This window comes from Platalea leucorodia (assembly GCF_965183815.1).
Source record: "Platalea leucorodia genome assembly, chromosome: 6".
Lineage (NCBI taxonomy): Eukaryota > Metazoa > Chordata > Aves > Pelecaniformes > Threskiornithidae > Platalea > Platalea leucorodia.
In genome coordinates, this window is record NC_138828.1 from 49015676 (window position 1) to 49036723 (window position 21048).

The following is a 21048-nucleotide window of genomic DNA, read 5'->3' on the forward strand; positions in this document are numbered from 1 at the left end:
AACAGCAAAAGTGTTGCAGTTAAAAGTGAGAAAGTTCTGCAGAGCCTTTGTGATTATAGGTCCAAATTCTTTAACAATAATCAAGAAAGATATTGCATATTTTAATATTGAAAAGACTGATTTTGAATGCTGATTTGAATTTGTACAAATAACCTGAATTTTTTTTTTTAGGTTAAAAGAGATGGGCTAAATCCTTTCTATTGAAATTCTTGAATGAAATAAAAAGAACTATGTACTCCCTAACAAAATTAAAATCTGCCTTTAAGGTAATAGCTCCAATAGAATCATAGAATCATTTAGGTTGGAAAAGACCCTTAAGATCATTGAGTCCAACCATTAACCTATCACTGCCAAGTCCACCACTAAACCATGTCCTCAAGCACCATGTCTACCCATCTTTTAAATACCTCCAGGGATGGAGACTCCATCACTTCCCTGGGCAGCCTGTTCCAATGCTTGACAGAAGTCCGTAAAGAAAAAAACCAAAGAAAATAAGTAGCCTTACTGAGGAACACAAGTACATTACTATTTCTGGAACCTCTGAATGCATGTGAACTGCTAGAAGAAAAAAGACAAGCATGACAAAGATTCTCTACTGTTCCTGCTGAATTTCTCTTGTAAAACAGATATGATTCAAATGTTCATAGCTTAGCAAATAACTAGACGTGTAGTTGAACAATACAGTAATTCTGCCTTTAAAAATATTAAGCAAGTAACCTGTAGTAAATTCTTCATTTTTACAAATCATGTTGATAAAGTACATTAGTACATTTTCTTCAAAAGATGTTTAGTAGAGATTTCTTTGGTAAAATATTTAGTTGTTTCCCATTATCAGAGCTTTCAGTTAAACAAACAAACCAAGTCTTTGTTTCCACTTTAATTTCTGCTACAGCTTGTGTCATTGCATTTTTTACAAGTGCTTCTAGCATGACGTGTTTCCTTTTTGTGGAAAAAGAGAACTTTTATTTTTTAATGCAATGTTAGAAAGGATTCTTTTTTATTTTAAATTTGTTTTTACTAGCTTTATTAGTAACAGGAGATTTCTGAAGGTGAATACCAGACCCCAAAGATTCCAGTACACATCAGGAACCAGTTTTCTAAGTTTCTTTGAAAAGAAAAAGGTATTTTTTTAATAGAAAGTGAAAGACGACTATTCAGTGGCTGAAGCTTCTTTACCTTTTCTGTAAAGGCAGATGTACTACCAGGAAAGAGGCTAAAATGAAAGGTTTTTAACAATATTTCATTCTCAAAGAGAGCACAAGACCAGAAATAGCAAATATTAAATTTAAAGTAAATGTATTCAGAAAAGTAGGGGAAGTGATGACATGTTATCTCTTCTTCACCCCAGCCTGTATTATGCTGGAGATTTTTTTTTTTATATACATAAACTGTTTGCTGATTGAAATAGCGTTAAAAGCACGGGATGAAATTTTAAGGAATATATGGCCCTCATTTCAAGTATCGTATAGTATTAGAAAGTACTCATACTTCACACTATCACCTACTTAGGTTTACTAGACCTTTTACAGGGCCTTAAGCCTTATTGTGTTTTATCAGTCGTAAAGTTTGCTACTGACTGTATTCTGTCTTGCTATATTTACGGAGTATGCTGGTTCCTGTCTTTCCACCATTTTTTTTTTAATAGCTTAGGGTTTTTTTTTTTTCAAAACATGTTTAAATTATAGGTCTGTACTAAGATAGCAGTAAAATATACCAGTTCTCTTAGTAGTAGACAGTCTGTGGACTTCTTGAGAGGCTGAGCGGAGATGTCACCTTTGTCCTCTCCTAGGTAATTCATCCAAGGCATATATCACTAGTCAGTAGCCGAATATCTATTGCTGTGTCATACTGGATATTTTTAAAAGCAATTTGGTTTTCGCTTCCTCGGCTTATATTATATCTTGTATTGTGTTATGTTGTTACATATAAACAACATTAAAAAATTGTAGCTGTAAAATCTGAAATATGATGGAGTTTGGAAATATTTTCTTGCTTTTGCCTAATTTTCTCCTTATTTTTGTCAGGGGTTATCCTATAATATTCTTGAAACACTGTTCTGACTCTTACAGGACAAAGATCATCACAATAGTAGATATTAATGGAAAGGCTGTGCAAGGGTCATGAACATGACAACATCATGGGGTTTGATCCCACCTAGTGGTCTGTAGTCTTCCACTTCTTATTTAATGCAAGTTGTTCATTCCTGCTGCTTCCTGCCTGTCTCTCCCCCAGCTGTGCTGAATCAGTATCTAAAGAAGCGGTGCAGCCTTTCTCTCAGGGGCCATCAGCAGCCCTACACTGAAAGGCCCTATTTGCTGTAGCGGCAATTCAGCATTCTGGGAGAGAGGTGTCCTGGTTGCACTGGGCACATACATTTAAAACTTCTTGAAGTAATGTCATGGTTTAACCCCAGCCAGCAACTAAGCACCACACAGCTGCTCGCTCACTGCCCCCTCCCCGGTGGGATGGGGGAGAGAATCGGAAGACTAAAAGTGAGAAAACTCTTGGGTTGAGATAAAGACAGTTTAATGGGTAAATCAAAAGCCACGCATGCAAGCAAAGCAAAGCAAGGAATTAATTCACTACTTGCCATCGGCAGGCAGGTGTTTGACCATCTCCAGGAAAGCAGGGCTCCATTATGTGTAACAGTTCCTTGGGAAGACAAATGCCATTGCTCCGAATGTCCCCCCCTTTCTTCTTCTTCCCCCAGCTTTATATGCTGAGCATGATGTCATATGGCATGGAATAGCCCTTTGGCCACTCTGGGTCAGCTGTCCCGGCTGTGCCCTCTCCCAGCTTCTTGTGCACCTGGCAGAGCAGGGGAAGCTGAAAAGTCCTTGACTAGTATAAACATTACTTAACAACAACTAAAACATCAGTGTGTTATCAACATTATTCTCATACTAAATCCAGAACACAGCACTGTGCCAGCTACTAGGAAGAAAATTAACTTTATCCCAGCCGAAACCAGGACAAGTAAGAAAGGCACAGAAATATGGGCTAAAGGAAGAAAAAATAATGGAAAGAAAAATGCAGGGACAAACGGCAATATCTGAAAGCTACTGTTAAATGAGAAAGGAAGACTCACAGATACTACTGCGATACAAAATTTTGCAAGAATCCAAACACCAGTAAAATAGAAAGTACAGAGTTTTCATACTATAGAGGGAAGAGAGTGAAATGATTTAGGGGACCAAGGAGTTTAAGTGGTCTGTAGAGCTTCACAGTTTCACACACTGCGACACCTCTCGATGACTGTTTTACAAGTTGCTTATCTTTTCTGTCTCTCATTCTTCCCGCTTAGTGGATGAGGGGAAGTTGTCTACTTGGACTTTAGTAAGGCCTTTGACACTGTCTCCAACAGCATTCTCCTGGAGAAGCTGGCTGCTCACAGCTTGGATAAGTGCACTCTGCGCTGGGTTAAGTTCGTTAAGTAAGTTTGCAGATGACACCAAGTTGGGTGGAAGTGTCAATCTGCTGGAGGGTAGGAAGGACCTACAGAGGGACCTGGACAGGCTGGATCATTGGGCCAGGGCCAACTGTATGAGATTCAACAAGGCTAAGTGCCGGGTCCTGCACTTGGGTCACAACAACCCCATGCAACGCTACAGGCTGGGGGAGGAGTGGCTGGAGAGCTGCCTGGCGGAAAAGGACCTGGGGGTGTTGGTTGGCAGCCACCTGAACATGAGCCAGCAGTGTGCTCAGGTCACCAAGAGGGCCAATGGCATCCTGGCCTGTATCAAGAATAGTGTGGCCAGCAGGACCAGGGAGGTGATAGTACCCCTGTACTCGGCACTGGTGAGGCCGCACCTCGAGTACTGTGTTCAGTGTTGGGCCCCTCACTACAAGAAGGACATCGAGGTGGTGGAGCGTGTCCAAAGAAGGGTAACAAAGTTGGTGAAAGGTCTAGAGCACAAGTCTTATGAGGAGCGGCTGAGGGAGCTGGGGTTGTTTAGTCTGGAGAAGAGGAGGCTGAGGGGAGACCTTATTGCTCTCTACAACTACCTGAAAGGAGGTTGTAGTGAGGTGGGGGTCAGTCTCTTCTCCCTAGTAACAAGCGATAGGACGAAAGGAAATGGCCTCAAGCTGCGCCAGGGGAAGTTTAGGTTGGATATTAGGAAAAACTTCTTCACTGAAAGGGTAGTCAGGCATTGGACCAGGCTGCCCAGGGAAGTGGTTGAGTCTCCATCCCTGAAGGTATTTAAGATGGGTAGATGTGGTGCTTGAGGACATGGTTTAGTGGTGGACTTGGCAGTGCTAGGTTAACAGGTGGACTCGATGATCTTAAGGGTCTTTTCCAACCTTAACGATTCTATGATGCAGTAGTGGAATTTATTTCCATATGACAACATTTATTTTTAGGATGGAGTTCACAAAGTTGATCCTGCTGAATTCATGGTTGACTCTGATGAGCTGGGATGTGACAGCAGTTCAGGTATGTGATCACACAATTTAATCACGATTGGCCAGAATGCAGCCTGGAAGCCTAGACCTTAATACTCTCTGTTACAGAAGAGCCAGCATGTGCTTAGTGTGACATACTGGTCTTCAGCAGCCTTTTAGTTCCTGTGGGAAGTGGAAATGGTAGCAATTTTCTAGTGTAAGTGTCCTGAGCATTTTGGTAGACATGGTGGTAGAAGTTCCACCACTGTGCGTGGAGGGAAGATAAGTGCAGATTTCAGAATTAGGCTATATTTGATTGAACATGAGAAAGAACATACACAAGAGTACAATCTGCATTTCTTATCCACCTTAAGTTCAGCACAATTGCCACAGATAAGAACACATAGAATATAAAATATAAGTAATGTCTGTTGAGTGAGATTTGAAATCACCCTGCTAGGAGAGAGTAAAAGACAGGGTGTGTGTAAGAGTGGAAAAAGTATGAGCAGAATCATTGTGAAATCTGTCCCAAAACCACACTTTCTACTAAACACAAAATAGAACACAGAATTGTTAGTGGGTCTGAGCAGTCTGACCTCTCTTATACTTTTGGTTGAAAAGGATGTTCCTGAGAGCAATATTCCTGATGAAACTAAGTGGATAAAAGAACATACATTTTCTCAGATTGAAACTGAAAAATAAAAAGTGTAACAAAATTATGCTAGTTTTTGTATTTGCCATTCTACTGTTGCTCCTCTGTATGAACAAATGCTAAGTAATAATTGAATTTTTTTCCTGAACTGAGGACAAGTCCCTACTATGTCTTAAGTTCCTCTTCTGTGACTAACTGTTCTTATCTCTGTCAGTTCAATAAAAAAGAATCCCCAGTTTTATTTTCAAAAGGTTATACCTGCGGTCTCAACATGATTACAAAAGCTGTTATGGTCCTAATGTTAGTGAGATTAAAGCTGACTTCTTCATATTCTGACTGTTTATGGTAAATTATTTTAAAAGTAGAATTCTTTTGGCTAATTTATTTTAAAATACAATTTCACATGCTAAAAAAAAGAAGAGTAGATATGTAACCTGTTTGTCTTGTGTTTGCGTATCAAATTTAACTAACTTTAAAAATATTAATATCAAAACACCAATGGGATGTAGACTGAATAATTTAGCTTGAGATTATCTAAACAGAAACAAATGTGTTTGCTTCTCATTCAGTACTGAATACCCCTACTTAAGTATTCTTCCTCTAACTTGGGGGTTTGGGACTGAACAAATGTTAGAAAAAGCCTATGTTTTCTAAAAAACAAAACAACAGAAAGGCCAATGTTGTTTACTATTTAGACTTGCCACCACCTCAAACCAGAACTACTACATTATTGTGCAAGATGCTGTTGTTCTGAAATTTTAACTAAAGATTTGTAGGAAAGGAGTCAATCAGTTCATAATTTTTGCTGCCTATTTTTGTGGGTTTTGAGAGATCAATGAATTTTAAGTGGAGGAACTATTACTGTATTAACAGGGAGAGAACAAATGGTGAAATGAGAGGGAAGGAGGTAGTTATAGGAGAAGATAAAGGGAATTAGAGGGTCAAAAGGAAGGAAAGCTAATAGTCGATGACAATTCATGAAGTGAAGAACAATGTTGGAGTTTAATATTTTGAGTGAGTGATAACATAAAGAAATCACAATGATTCTTCCTGGGCATTACTGTTCTTTATCTGAAGTGGTTAGTGAAAGATTCCATTTAAAGAATGTAATGGTGATGCAGGAAGATGCTGATTTTGCTGTACGCTTGCAGTTATCTTTGCTCCTTGGAGGGATCTCTAAGAGGCCAGTGTTAAAGTAGGGTTTCATAGAAATCCCATCCAAATCTGGATGCTGCATTCCATGTAAAACTTTAAGATATCACTGTCTTCAGGTTTAGGCTCAGGGCATTATATTTAGCACAAAATAAATGAAAAAGGAGGTCTTAGCCTTTTCATGCTTTCTATAAGTCAGGTGGTTAGGAGCCCAGAGCAGATGACTTGGGAAGTGAGGTTGAGGGAGCTGGCTTTTTTTAGTTCAGTGAAAAGGAAGTTAAGGGGCAATCAAACAAAAACTTACAGCTGTTTGATGGGCAGCTTCAAAGCTGGTGGAGCCAGATTGTTCCCTGTAGTGGTAGGCTATGAGGTATAATGATCACTGTTTGCTTCTTAGGAGATTCAGAATAGGTCAGTAGGAAATACTTCTCCCTTAGAAGGGTAGGGCAGCACTGGAATAGGTTGCCTGGAGATGATATGAAGTCTCTCCCCTCTGAGTTTTTCAAGATTTGGCTGGACACGTCTACCACCTCATCTAGTGATTGCAGTATTTCTGCTCTAAGCAAGAGAAAGGAATAGGTGGTTGGCAGGGATCCCTTCCAATCAACATTTCTTCCACAGAAGACTCATATAGTTTTTCTGTTAATATGGTTAAAATAAGTTGCCACTGGCAAAGATTTGGGGCACAGAATCTCTCTTTCTGTCACTAAAAGGCTGCATACTGAGCATTTTGGCAAATATAGCCATGAGGTATACAATATGCAAAGAGACATTTTTGGGTTCACCATAGAAGGCCTTAAAAAAAAAATGCTGATTTGTTTTTCATTTGTAGCATGTACAAGAAGCAAGCAAAGCAGTATAGTGATCAGCTGAAAGACTGTGCTAAATAGTTACATCTTATTTAGCTTTTTGTAATCACTCATAAGCACGATAACAAGCTAATTTATTGGATTTCAATCAATAAATTACAACATATGTAGTGCTGTCAGCTTCATTTCTATCAGAAAGAACAACAAGGATAGCCTGAGTGTAGCAGAAGTCAGTCTATGGTTTTGGCAAGAGAAGCCAGAAACATAAAAATTGTGTTAGTAATTGCTGGTAGTTAAGTTGTTAGTAATTTATGGTATAATTCTGTATGTTTAATTCCCTCAAAACTGTATACCACCTAAAATTAGGCAGACCTTATATAACATCTTTAAGGAAAGACATGGTAGCCTTTTATAGTTTATGACATCTTTATTGTGGAGTAGGAGCATCTCGCCTGCAACTATTTCATCTCAGAATTGTCTTTAGTCTGTTGCTGTTAGTATTTGTGTTGGGTTTGCATTGCAAGGTTTTGGTAGCGGGAGGCTACAGGGGTGGCTTTTGTGAGAAGCTGCTAGAATCTTCCCCTGTGTCCGATAAGAGCCAACGCCAGCCGGCTCCAAGACAAGACTCGCCACTGGCCAAGGCCGAGCCAATCAGCAACAGTAGTAGCACCTCTGGGATAAGATATTTAAGAAGGGAAAAAAACCTGCACAACTGCAGCTGGATAGAGTGAGAATATGTGAGAGAAACAGCCCTGCAGAAACAAAGGTCAGTGAAGAAGGAGGGGGAGGAGGTGCTCCAGGTGCCAGAGCAGAGATTCCCCTGCAGCCCCTGGTGAAGACCATGGTGAGGCAGGCTGTCCCCCTGCAGCTCATGGAGGTTAATGGTGGAGCAGATATCCACCTGCAGCCCATGAAGGACCCCATGCCAGAGCAGATGGATGCCCGAAGGAAGCTGGTGACCCCATGGGAGGCCTGTGCTGGAGCAGGTTTGCTGGCAGGACTTGTGACCCTGCGGGGGACCCACGCTGGAGCAGTCTGCTCCTGAAGGACTGCACCCCGTGGAAGGGACCCATGCTGCAGCAGTTAGTGAAGAACTGCAGCCTGTAGGAAGGATGGAGAAGTTTGTGGAGGGCTGTCTCCAGTGGGAGGGACCTCATGCTGGAGCAGGGGAAGGGTGTGAGGAGTCCGCCCCTGAGGAGGAAGGAGCAGCAGAGACAATGTGTGATGAACTGACCACAACCCCCATTCCCCATCCCGCTGCGCTGCTGGCGTGGGAGGAGGTAGAGAAAACTGGGAGTGAAGTTAAGCCTGGGAAGAAAGGAAGGGTGGAGGGAAGGTGTTTTAAGATTTAGTTTTTATTTTCTCATTACCTTACTCTGATTTGATTAGCAAGAAATTAAACTGATTTCCCCAAGCTGAGCCTGTTTTGCCTGTGAGAGTAATTGGTGAGTGATCTCCCCCTGCCCTTATCTTGACTCACGAGCCTTTCGTTGTATTTTCTCTCCCCTGTCCAGCTGAGGAGGGGGAGTGATAGAGCAGCTTTAGTGGGCACCTGGCGTCCAGCCAAGGTCAACCCACCACAGTGTCCCAGAGAAAATAAGGTATATTTCTTTATAAAGAGGAACAGAATCTGTGAGTGAAAATCAAAGTCTTGGGCTATTATGCTGAAATTAGTTCATTGATGACTTGATAAACATATTTCTTGTTAGCAAAATTAAGATAAAATCCTGTGTCTATGGCAAACTCCTTAGTGGGACTCAATTTCACCTTAATGTTATGAAACTAGGGAAGCCAGTCTTAACTTTTACATTATAGTTCAGACTTTTGCTTTAGGACTTTTTATTTTAGTATTAAAAAGCAAAATCATTTTATTATTTGTAAAACTGCACAAACAGCTACTGCCATGAAAAATGTTTAGTATTTTCCACCATACCTGTATTTGCAACCAGAACTATTGAAATTATGAGGAGTTACACAAAATGTGGTGTTTCTTATGAAAAATGGTTTTGAAATTTTCAAGTCAGTCCCAAACAATCTTAATAAGAATAGTTAAAGAGCAATTAAATTATGAAAGTCTAATATTTTCTGAAGTCTCTTAGGTATCTTACACTATCCCATTGACTGTGGTATGCAACTCTCCTAAAATGTCTTTTTTTCTTTTTTTTTTTTTCCCCAGAAGTGTGAACAGTTAAGCATTAATATAACTTTTTGGAGGTTTTTTTTTTTTTTCTTTGTGCTGGGGCAACAGTCTGGTACCTAAACAGTTAAGTATGCAAACTGGCATAAGGTCCCAGATTCTGCTTTTCCTACTTACACTAGAATCCTTCGTATTGCAAAAAAAATATTGTTAGGCTCTGCAAATTTTTTTACTCCTTTGTAATTTTCAGTCATAATTATATCTGTCATGCAAAATAATATTTGGTTGATGTTTAGAAATTGAAATTCATTCACGAGTAATAATAATTAAATTGTAACCATAGATTGTGCATGTTTTCAGTAGGAAGGAAGAAAAAAAATCACGTTTTTATTTTGGAAGAAGTTTCTGCTGTGGGACGAAGAGCTCAGAATGTGTATTTGACATTTTTATGTGTGTTTTCATATTGGTTTGAAGTGACTTTGCTGATTTCTTCCAATTTCTTGAATATAGATAAAAGTTGCCTTAGTTTCCTTATGTCAAGATCTTCACTTTATTCTTGAAGTGCTAGTACCTTTTACATTTTAATATTGATTCAGATTGAACACAGTTCAGTGTTACTGTTTGAGTAGAAATTGGATTTCACTGACCAGATTGGATGGCATAGTTGTTTAGTTTTCACTTTGATAGAAATTTAGAAAGTCTTTGTTATTCACCTTAGTGTTGTGAATTGCCATGTTAGGTTGCCATTTGTTCTTGGGACAGAAGTCATTGAAGCGTCTATATACACATACACTGCTTGCTGTACTTTCTAATTTCTCTACTTTTTATGCATCAAGTACTCAAATGAAAGTGAAAGATACAAAATTGAATGAGAAATTGCTTTATAAGACATGAGACATGCTAAAGCCTGCCTCCTAAGTAGAGGTTCTGTAGAGGGCTGCAAACAGCTGTAAAAAGACAGTACTTGCTGTGCATGCACATTTTAATTAGGCTTCTCCAAAAGTGCAGGAATGGTCTTTTCCTGAGAAATTCCTTTCCAGTTTTCTTTGACTGCTGAGTTTAATTCTAGACTTCATTTTGAGTCCAGGGAGTGATTTTATACCAGTTTGTTGTGGTCAGTGAGTCTTAACATCGACAGTTTTCATTTTCATTACAGAGTGTTTCGCACAACAAGGAAACACGGTTTCATACACTGCGTACACTATATAATGTTGCTTGTTCTATGACTCTTTTGGGAGCCTGCTCAGTCATTATATCTCTGTATATTAAATAACAGAGTTACAGAGATCATATTGAAGAAATGAAGATTGGTTCTTTAGCCACGTCCACCTTCATACCCAGCATAATATTGGGAATAAGCTTGTATTGGTCATCGGGGATAGTGTTATTGCTTTTTACCCCTTTCAGGAATACAAACGCTCAGTCCTATTCAGAGTAATGCCTCAGAATGGTGGCAGTGTTTTTTTTTTATCTTCAGTACAGACAAGACTGAGTCGCTTCCTCATCTCTGTTCTTTTGTATTTCTAGTACAGCTATGAGATCACTTCTAATGATTTCTAATTCTGTTGATTTTTTTTTTTTTTTAATTTCTGTACCATAGGCCATCCATGACCACAATTGTGCAACGGTAAGGTTAGAAGAAGAAAAGGACAGAGTGATGTATGAGGTTAATGTAAATTTTGTTAGGCACAACATGAGTGTACCTTTTTATTAAACAAATCCACACATTCTGATATATTTTGTTTGCATTTTTTTAAAGCGGACAGACAGATAATGAAACTAATGAAATTTTAAGCCAAAGGAATAGCATCTGTGGTTAAGATATTATGACATAATTAAATTGTAGTACACACTGCCAGATGATGTTATGGAGGCCAAAACCATAGCTGAGCTCAAAAAGGGATTAGTCTAATTTCTAGGTCAGGAATCCATGTGCTAGGCACTGGCAGAAGCTTGAAAGGCATATCAAGGAAGAATCACTGTACACATATTTCTATATGCATCAGTTAATATCCACTGTCAGAGGCAGAAAACTGGACAAATTGAGACTCAATTCAGACTTTTCAGTGTCCGTGTGAGAAGTACGTGTTAAAATCAGTATAAAACTTGACTTCCACAGTAACAGGAAAGTTTTCAGATGCCACTGTGACAGCTGACATAATAACATGGACCCAAAAGTGGAGTTGAAATGTGTAAAAAGGCATAACCCTACCCTTCAGATTATTTCAGCATTAACACTCCAATCACAACTAAAAATGATAGTAAAGAGGAAAGGTCTTCATTTCTTAAGTATTCATTACAGTAATGGTAATACTGTAGTGGTAAAATGCTAAAAGACAGTTAGTCATGGCACAGCCTGCATTTGAAAATTAGATTCTGTCATATCCAGAGAAGAAAATTGAAAAACTGTCCAGTAGCTACAGATGTTATACAGATATTATTCGAATATTAAAGAACAGCATAAAACATGCAAATTTTCATGATATGTAAGTTGGTACTAAAAATGCTGGATATATATCCTATTTGGAATAGAACAGTCAGACAAAGAAATACATTGCTTTGAGTTACAACAGATGAAGATACCAAAGCATAAAGGTTAAGACTGAGAAGGAATCAGGTTAAAACTTGGAAACCTTTTTTGTTCACTGGAGGCATTGCCTTTCACATGAAATATCCTGACTGTGGCTAAAAACTACTTAATACAAAACATATTTGACTCTCAGCTACTTCATTCAGTAGTAGATGAGGCATTACTATTCTGCCCACAAAGCTAGGATTTGACTGTTTTCTGAATCCTAAAAAAAGAGTGAGAACATTAGCTGCAGATTTCCTGGCACACAGTTGTTTCCTCTGTTAGTTTCATGAGCTAACAATAATCACATTCACACATTTTCAGCTCTAGAAATCTCTTTTAGATTTTTGAGATTTTATGGTGTTTAGAAAGGTTACTGTAGTTTTTGTGTGCTTCAATGTGTGTCTGTAAAGCATGTTAATAGTAGTCATTTCCAATGTTCAGAATGGTTGCTATTTGAAAACTGTCAGAAAAGACTACAATAGGACTTTTTTTTCCTGACTTTCTGACACTGTTGAACTAGCTGATTGTTAAACTAAGACACATAATGATCTATTTAACATATTAGCAAATGGAACTGTGAATGTAATACAACTATGATCAATGTTTTAAAGAAACATGCCTAAACTTTCAGTCACTGAAAAATGCCAATGGGCATAATTCTCCCAGGAATCATGCAGGTGTGTTTTATTTTGAACGAGAGCAAAATGTCAGAGCAACATAGTATGAAATAGTCTCCAGACAGCTACATAATAGCAACGTGAGAAGGAACCCATCTCTACGTAGAGGAGGTTATCTTGCCAAAGATGGAGAAAAGTATTCTGTTCTCAGCATTATACTTTGATAAGAATCAAAGGGGTTTAATCATCAATAATATCTTCTTTAATTCACCAAACAAAATATGGTTTTGATTTCTGTCTATTTATATTATGAAAAGTTTCTGCAAGCCACGTAAGTGGACTTGTTCAGCATTAAGGAATATTGAGCTTGTAGCTGGGGCAGTAAATCTGATTATTTATTTGCATATAGTGTTCTGTAAAAGCTAGTTTAAGTTTGTACTTACAGCAAATACCTTGGGAAACTTCATCGTTACAGGCTGAGACAAAACCCAAAATTTATATAAGCTCAGGTAGTGCCTATTTTTTTCTTTTCCTTTGCTTTTCAGCCTGTATTTTTCAATGGATCTTAAATTTTCTGTATTTCTTTGTCCCTCTGGAATTCATTAACTCTAGTTCTAGAGTATAAAGGGGGCAATTTAGATGTAGCAATGTTTGTGTTATTTTCATTTTGAACTGAGATGTCCAATCAACACCTGCAGACTATGTATGCATTTGTTTACTCTGCATGCTGCCTAGGAAGTCTAGTCTAATGATGTTTTTGATAGAGTAAACATTTGCAAACAAGGTTTCTATTATATATATTCTTAGTGCTGTATGAACAAAGCAAATTAATCACGCTGGCACCTCTTTTCTTGTGAAATTAACTTGTTCTGAATTTTATTTAATTCTCTTTCACTCCTTATATTTAGATCTCTGCTATTCAGACTGTTCAGAGCCACATATACCTTTATAAGTAAAGTGGATTATTTTTAATGGTATTTTAGCTTTAAAGCACTTTAATCTAAAAAAAAAGTTTAATCTAAATGTATTGTGGTGGCATTGTCTCTATAAATGTAAGCAGTGGTATTTATGAATCTTGTACATAGCAAAGATTATAAGAGTTCTCAACAGGCATGTGTTATAGATTTTTTTTTTTTTTTAATAAAAATATTACAAAAAGTACCCACTTTGTTAGATGAAACCATTTCAAACTTCTTTCATTACTTGAAGACATAACATTGTCTTTACAGATCTTCTGAAGTTAGGATTTTTTTAGATGGTTGAAAAAATTCTTCCAATATTTGAAAAGATCAACTAAAAGAGTTGGCTGGTCATAGAACTTCAGGGCAAACCCCAAGAGGGTTTTGATCCACAGTCCCTTAAGGTGCTGTACATTTGTGTTTTCATTCATATCAGTGCCTTCAAATACTTGCCAAGTTTGAAAAATATATATCTTTGTTTTATTTCACACTAAAGGTCTCATTCAGAGAGGCACTGTAAAACAGTATATCCCCTTTATGTTGCTCTTCTTGGGAGTCAAGGAATAGTATGGCCTAATGAGGTACTACATAGGTTATCAACAGGATTTTATGATGGACTTCAATAGCTTTACATCAGAAGCAAACTTAAAAGACTTATAAAAAAAAAAATTAAGTGAAGAGTTAGTGCCCCATGATACCATTTTTCAGGAAGAGAAAGTTCAATAATAATACAAAACAAAAAATACAGATTAACAAAAGCAAATTCTTAATGAGGTGGTGTGTTTGTTCTGATTTGTTTATGATTACTGAATAAATAATTTCATTAATTAAATATTTAGATATTTCTGCAATCTTCAGAGCTAGCAAGTATTTTTAAGAAACTTCAAAATAATTTATTTGAGGTAGCGTAAGTAACAATTTTCAAAAGAGCTAAGGTAAATGGTAACATTCATGAAAACCAATAGACACATTTGATGTTTTACATCTCTTGAAATGTGAACATGCTGTATTGATAGTACCAAAACTGATTACAAGACATATATATTGGTTATTGTCACTCTGCATATTCCCCATAGTAATTTTTTATTTCTGTGGACTGCTCATGTCATTATTTGTGCTTATTTGACACAGAATCTTCTGAATTAAATGCAGTGGGTCTAGAACATTGGAATCTAGGGTTTTGCTGATTTTAATTAGTCTTTAATTCTGTGTATCCTTAGGTGACATATCAACTTAAGACTGCGCTTAGTCAGTGATCTTTCCTTTTAAAATGAATATATAGTTATGTACAGGAAGAAGTAACAAGGATGAATAAATCATAAACTTCCTCTTAATGATAAATAAAATTGAACGTAATCACTCATCTCTTTTATACCTAATACTTTATGAAGTCTTACATTGTTAAATATATATTGAGGCAGTTTGGTTTACAATGAAATGCCTGAGACAATATAATGAGATATGATTATATCCTCCCTTGCCTGGAACTGTTAGTACAATAATAAAAAAAAAAAAAAAAAGAAAAACAGATTTTTTAAAAAAAATATTATTGTAATCATACTCTGTTTCACAATTTTCTTGTACCTTTCTCCATGGATAATGTGCAGATGAAGGAAATAGAACAGTATAACCATAATAAGGTTATTTGGACATTTGTGGACTACCACATAAAGCTTATATACCTAAGAAATCAGAAATACAAATTGGAAGCTTTGCACTGGGTTATGTTTGATTTTAGAGGTCATGAAAAAATTGAATTTGGAGTATGTAGTTTAAGCCAAATCTGATGTTTAACTCTATTCCAATGCTTCATCTGAAAATACAGCTATAATAAAGCTACAGAGTGGTTCAGCAAAAAATGTTCTTGCATTCTGTCATGATACCAGTAGGACTGTGTATATCTTTGCTGTTTAGCTATAGGAAAAACTGAGGTACAGCATAAACACATGAAAAACTTACAGTACTGAGATCAGATCAAAGCTCTGTCTTGCACAATATTGTGTTTGATCAATTATGAATACCTAGGGAATAGTATGGAAACAAGGCAAGTATATATTGATAGCTCCCAGCCTACTTCCACGTAGATGTATGAATCCACTTCCAAATCCACTGCCATCCACTTTTCCCTGAATGGGTCTAATTCATTCATGGCTTAATTATTTGTGTGAGAAGATACACCCTCCTTATTTGTTTTGAGCCTGTCACCCCCTAGCTTCGTTTAATATCCCCTAATCTTTGTATTAGAAGAGATAATGAATTAATTGTTGCCAGATTACTTTCTCCATACCACATGTGAACTTCTAGGTACGTGTCAAGCAGACTCCAGACTTAGATTTTCCAGGCTCATGAGTTCTGGCAGAGCTAGTCTGTGTGATGCATTTCGGTTACGGGGGATATATGGTGTCTGAATTGCAAATAGCATATGATAGTGGTTGAGGCCATACAGACTAACTTTAAAATGTTCAACAGATGAGACATTCTGATTTGGATCAGTTCCTTCCCAAAATATTTCACCTTGATTGCATTCACGCTTAATAAGGATTAAAGGAAATTACTCAAAATAATGCTTTCCTGTGAAAGATTTGATTTTGGAAACCATACTCTGGCAGAAAAAAGAGAGACTTGGAAAGGTTTCCGACTGGTTCTAGAGATAAAGAAAAAAACAGAATACAGAGAGACATCTTCATTCCTTAACTGTACAGCATCGCTACAATCCAGCTGCACAGGCACTGCAGTATTTATCATAAAGAACAGCTGTGACAGGATCACTCAAACTCTGTGCTGAATTTTAAGTAAGCAGTTATATTAAAAAGAATTATTGGAATTTTACATACGTATATGCATATATAATATACATATATAATATAATATATATAATATATAATAAATTTGTGTATATTTGTATTCATAGCCAAAATATATATAAAAATATAAGTTGGATGTTAAATCAGTTTTGTGATTACCCTTAGAAATTCACATTTTACTTAAAAAAGACCATTTCTCACCTGCTTGTAAAAGAGGCGGTTTTGTATTTTGTTTTATAATGTGCTGGCTTTGAAACCTAGTACCGTCTCAGGAGAACACACGTAATATCATGCTTCATCACTTTTTGAAATTTACCACTTCCTTGGCTCTCATAAAGCTTTTCAGAAGAATGTTTTAGATTTCCTCTACATGATAATTGTTTTAAATCTAATGATGTATTTAATGATTAATGTAATTCACTGTTAGAAATATACTTGTATTTCCAATTTAAAATATTATGTGATAATATTTAGGAATGTATATAATAAACTGCATTCAGAGTAAACGACAATACTAAATTAGTAAATTTAATCTTTTTTTATTTATACATATATTTAAATTTTAGGAAAAGGTCATTAGAGCTGTTTCATGTCTGTATTTGTCTTAGTGAATAAGCAAGTTAGTTTAAAAGTGCATGTCGGAATGTGTTTTGATTCCGTTTCAGTATAACTCTACGTTTCAGGAGAAACTGCTCCTGAGGTGATGTGGGCTAGGTTATGTTGCTAATCTCACAGCTGTCTCTCTAGCTATCAGTACTCGTAAATCATACAGTCTGTAGTAAGAAGAGTAAGTTGGAAAGGTTTGAAATCCAGAGAAAACTGTGACAGAGGTGATAGATTACATGAAATGACTACAATCTGAAGATTTTGTATGAAAGGGAATGTCTTGCATTTGAAATATATGCCTGCATTTGTTGCCCTTAGGGGATATGTACCATATGCTAGATGCATAGGGTATTTTTGAATTATTATCTGATAATTTTGATAATCTCATAATAGAAAATTATGAGATGAAAGTTCTCCTAAATCTCATGGGTCGCATCCTTAAATAAGTTCCCACTTACAGGAAAAGATTGTTCAGTGTATTTTTTAAACCTGAGTTCATCAACAAGAGGGAAAGAATCTGAATACCCTATGTGGTAACACATATTGAAAATTATTTTGTACTTGGCTGGAAGAACTCACAGCTGATCTCAGTCAGTGAATAAACTGTGAGTTCCATTCCTTTCATTCCTTATGAAGCCATAATAAGTGATTCTGTATGCATCTATTGCACATTAAAGGTGTGTGATCCAGCACCATATTTATAAAATAAAACCCAAGAAATAGCTTGAAAACTCTCATCTGAAAACTCTAGGAAATAATTTTTTGCTTTTTCTCATACAAGAAATAATGATCAAGTTCTATGTGTAGCTGGCTGAATAATTTACAGTGATCTGTCTTAATTTCATCATTAATGTCCACAGCATGGTTAAGAGGATCTGAATTTTCTTGCATGCACTAATTATTTTCAATAATTTTTTAAAGTATTTGTGCAAATAATTCTTGGTTTGTATCTCATTCACATTTGTCTCCAAAATACTGAGCTTTCATTCTGGACTGGATTGCAATTGTCCTGATTCAACATATGTAAACAGTTTCTCACCCTTCATTGAATTTAAGAAGGACATAGAATATTATCAAGCATCTATGCATATATTACTTATTTTATTAAAATGAGAAATCAGTTTCCATGGCTATTATGTAAAATTTTAAAAAATTATGTAGTTTAAGCAACTGTTTAAAATTAAGACTATTAATATAAATTTTGCAGTATTTGCCCAATTATAGAAATGTACATATGAATGACCTATACAAAAATTCAGCTGCATGTATGGTATGGACTTCAACTTAATTGTCTCTGTGGAATAGATGACGGCTTTTTTTTTTTGTATTTTCAAAATTTTGTTCTATAATTTGTTCTTAACACTGTACCTTTGTTATACAACCTACCCAGTAGGTTGAAATAGTACACTGTGCCACTTTCTTCTTTGATTGAGGCCTATGATGTATATTCAAGCTGCCAGGAAAAGCAAGAATTAAAAACAAAAAATATATGAGACAGATTGAGACATTGCAATGTTTTGGGCCTCAACTGTCTAAGCACAGATACAGTATACAATTCTGTAAAACTGTCTTTAAAAATCTTAGTTAATGTTGGATTCAGTTCTGCATTTGCTGAAGTGAAATATTTTGATGAATCTGATCATTTAAGTGCACACACATCATAGAGGAAGATTATTTTTTTCTTGCAAGTGATTTTTTTATTGTAAAGCTTGCAGCAAAAGGAAACATTGCTAACATAGATATATGTCTCAATTTGCACATGGAACTTTTCTACCTTCAAAAACAGAGCTGTAGTTATTAGATATACTTTTCAGTTTGCTTACATATGTGGTTATCTAGCAGTCTCTTTTTGGTGCCTTGTCTTCCAATTTTCTTTCTTTCTCTGTAAAAGACAAACATTTGTTACTGGTTTAGAAAGGATTTCCTTGCTGTGCCGCTGTATAGAAAGACATTTCAGCATCAGCTATAAAATGGAGACAGGGATATCAGATATTTAGTAGCTAAAATGCAAGACATGAAGCAAATAAAACAGTAGAATATTAGAGCTCTAGCGTATATTGGTCTATATACTTATTTATTATTTGTACGGTGGCATTCAAGTACTCCAATACTTGAGCTACGGTCTCTGTTTCTCGTATCGGCTCAATAAATAAATAAATAAAGTTTGATCAAGCTCATTCAAAACTACCACTGATCTCAGTTAGAGTTCTCTGTGTAATTAGCGGCTGCACAGAGTGCTTCAAAAATATAACATTTTGTGCTGAAATAAAATTATTTTAATACTCCCTACTGTTGGAACCTGACTAGGAAGTGAATACCTGTCTCTAATTCAGGAAAGGCAATTTAAACCAGCACAGACTACTTTGAAATACTCCTTATAGTCAGTTTAATAATTAGATATTAGTCTTCAAATATGCGTTAGTCAAAAGAAAAACAGATGTTGAAAATCAGAGACTCCTTTTTTTGTTCATAACTTGTAATTTTACAGTAATTTGTATCACATGAAATGACGTCTTCCACTGGATGTTGCTGGAGTGAATGAGAAGGTTTAACTAATAGGTAGCAGTTCTTCCTTTGCACTTTTTTGAAAGGGAATAAATTAGCTCAGATTAATGCAACCGTTATATTTAGTGTCATTTTAACAACAAAACGGAATTTTAAAAGTAGAAGTATTACTTATCAATAATAGTCATCAGCTGCTGAACGATTGGGTGCTAGAAACTCTAGCATTAAGACACCTAGCTAGCTGACTAAATCTAAGGGTATTCTTAGTAAAAACCATAGCCATTATATCTTGGGAAAAAATCTTTGAAACTGCCAACGTTGTTTAGCAGCTTAAATTGCACTTGCTTTCAGTGTGACTAAGTTCTTCGGAAAATTTTGGGTTTGGTGCAGAGACCAAGACATAGGGTACAGTGGAACACTGCAGAGCCTCAGTGCTGCAAGGAGCTGCTTCTGGAGCTGGAAGCAGTATAGCTGCAGCAACAGACTGCAGCCTTATTGCAGGTGAATTTCCCTCTCTAAGAGGCAACACTAATTAGCCTCCATACAGTGCTAGGCTAAAGCGATAAGACATGAAAGCTAGTGACCATAGAGAGCATGCACTCTGCCACGTAGATATACCAGCTCTGAGAGAGCTGACTTTAGAATGTTTGAACACAGTAGTCTATGGTATCACATAGACATGCCCTTAGTAATTCGGTAAATAACGATCAAAATTAGTATTATATATTCTTCAGAGTTTTTATGGTGCTTTATTTTTATACCTGTAGTTTTTAGAAGTGCTTACTTTTGGTTCATCTGGTTAATAGCCAGATCAAAATGTCCTCCTAACTTAGCAGAAAGGAAAGTAGAAAAAACCTGAGCACATTTTTGTGGTATTTTTGTAACAGGTAGCATGAATGCCTCAAACTTTTCTTCTAGAAGTTAATGACCACAGAGTGAGTGTTGTGCAACATGACCCTATTATTAATGAAGCCATGAAATTCTTGAATGAAAAGAACAATATAAGAGGTAATTAGGGATGGTACTATTTCTCTAGTTACTAAAATGTCCTTGTGTTTTGTAAATATTTCACAGAATTCTTCTGTTCTGTGTTCAAGGGCTGAAATTTCTCATATATTTCAATTTCATGCATATAATGAGTGGATGAATACCTATTATTTATACTACTGCAGGGTTGCTCCAGTATTTCGAGTAAATACTGGTAGTGCCATCACTCAGGTATTATAACTGAAACATTTAACTGTAAGTAAAGTGTCCTGGTTTCAGCTGGGATAGAGTTAATTTTCTTCTTGGTAGCTGGTATGGGGCTGTGTTTTGGGTTTAGGATGAGAACAATGTCGAGGATACACTGACGTTTTGTTCTTGCTAAGTAGTTGCTAAGTGGCGCTCACAGTGGTAAAGGACTTTTCAACTGCCCATGCTCTGCCGGGTGCACAAGAAGCTGGGAGGGGGCACAGCCAGGACAGCTGGCCCAGACTGGCCAAGGGGCTATTCCATACCATGTGACGTCATGCTCAGTATATATATAAACTGGGGGAGCTAGCCGGGGGAGGGGGGGCAACGATCGCTGCTTGGGAGACGGGCTGGCCATCGGTCGGAGGGTGGTGAGCAATTGTAGAGTGTATCGTTTGCTTTGTATTACTATTGTACTATTATTACTTGTTATTATTATTATTGTTATTATCATTATTACTACTGTTCTATTTTTATTTTTACTTTAGTTATTAAACCGTTCTTATCTCAACCCACGAGTTTTCTCCCTTTTACCCTTCTGATTCTCCCCCCATCCCACTGGTGGGGAGTGAGCGAGCGGCTGCGTGGTGCTTAGTTGCTGGCTGGGGTTAAACCA